Genomic DNA, 1,967 nt, shown 5'->3' with positions numbered 1-1,967 from the left:
ATTAATTAATTAATTTTTTAAAAAAGTTTTTTATGTAGGATAAGCACTGGACAGTTCAAACCTACTCCTTGGAAACTCTACAGGGAGTTGTCGTGAGTCGAGACAAAGTCAATGCCACTTAATAAAACAGCAACAACAATATCGTCACAAACATCCAAGGAGCCATTGTGTCCATCCAAGAGAAACTGGTGGTGTGAAGAAAAAGGGACAAGAACAAGAAGAGAGAACTCTTGAAATGTCATGTGTAGTGGAAGTTAAGGAAATTTCTCAAAATGAAATAAAAAGATAAGACTGTAGAACATATGAGAAAAAAGAGTCAGAAAGGATAAATATAGGACACCAAAATTCAACAAATGCAAATTTCAGTAAAAACATGTAAAATGGAGAAGACATTATTAAAAAGTGACATAAAGTCTCCAAATGCAAAGGATTCACTGTTGTTAAGTGCCATCGAGTCGGTTCCGACTCTGAGTAACCCTGTATAGGGTTTCTGAGGAGCAGCTGGTAGGTTTGAACTGTCGACGTTGTGGTTTGCTGTTCAGTGCTGATCCTACAGCGCTACAAAGGACTCACTACGTGCCCCAAAATGTGAGCAATGTGCAAAATCCTGACTTTTTCAACACAGTGATAAAAGAGAAGATCTAAAAGCTTTCAGAAAGGAGAAATATGTAAATAAAGGGGGAAAAAAATGAGACTTAGGGTGGCCTCAGACTTCTCAACAGCAACACAGGATGCTAAAGACAATGAAGAAATGCTCCCAAATACTGAGAACTGTCGTGCTGCGGATTAATGCACTGGACTTCAAGGTCAGTTTGAACCTCAAGGTCAGCGGTTCAAGATCAACTACTGCTCCACAGAACCCTATACAGGATCTCTATGAGTCAGGACCAATTCGACGATACTGACTGAACTATCGATTATAGGATATGTGGAGATATTGAAGGACTCAATATGTATGTCCTATGCACCCTTCCTTGGAGTCCTGGCTGGTGCAAACCATTAAGCACCTGACTACTGACTGAAAGCCTGGTGGTTCAGATTCACCAGAGGGCTCTCTGCCTGGTGATCTACTTCCCACAGACCCCTGTCATTGAAATAGCTAGAAAGCAATTTTATTCTCAAACACATGGGGTTGCCATGAGTCTGAACATCCTTGCCAGCTGGTTTACTTTTTTTTGAATGCACCCTTTCTTAAGTGGTTACTTGGAATCTTTGTTCCAGAAAAACAAGGATTAAACCATGAAAGAGGAAAACATGAGTTTCAGTAAGAGTGGATCCCATGCAGAAAGCTGTGAAAGGAAGTCATTGATGTCAGATGCCATGCAGGCTTTGGCACCACCAGCAGAGACTAGAACAGGATGTTGTTGTTATTGTTGTTAAGTGTCATCAAGTTGGTTTCAACCCATAGCGACCCTGTACAGGGTTTCTAAGGAGCAGCTGGAGAGCTTGAACCGCTGACTTTGTGGTTCAAACCAACTTTGCAGTCTAGCGCATTAACCCACAGCGCCCCACCAGGACAGAATAGAGGGCCTCAAAGGAAGTCTCTGGAGAAGAAGGAGACGGGGTGAAAGACAGGATAAACATGAGGGAATGACAAAGATAATGAGAAACCTAGAGAGAAGAAAAAGTCGTGAAGGAAAGAGCAATGCAGTCTAGTAACCACTAGCTCTTCAGTGAATAATATGAACACAATTACATGGAAAACACATTGTATTCATTTCCACATACTAGAATGCATCTACAAACAAAGCATCGAAGGTTGAGTTGTGGTTGAAGAAGAAGATTAAACATTACCAACCATGACAATGTAAAACTGTTGCTGTTAAGTGCCATTGAGTCAGTTCTGACTCATAACAACCCTGTGTAGGGTCTCCAAGGAGCTCTGGTGAGTTTGAACCGTCAACCTGTGGTTAGCAGCCCAGTGCTTTATCCCACAGCACTACACCAGCACTCCGATGTAAAACTAC

Source organism: Chrysochloris asiatica, unplaced genomic scaffold (genome assembly GCF_000296735.1).
Source record: "Chrysochloris asiatica unplaced genomic scaffold, ChrAsi1.0 scaffold00026, whole genome shotgun sequence".
Taxonomy (NCBI): Eukaryota; Metazoa; Chordata; class Mammalia; order Afrosoricida; family Chrysochloridae; genus Chrysochloris; species Chrysochloris asiatica.
The sequence above is the reverse complement of the archived record's forward strand: the minus strand, read 5'-3'. Positions refer to the sequence as shown.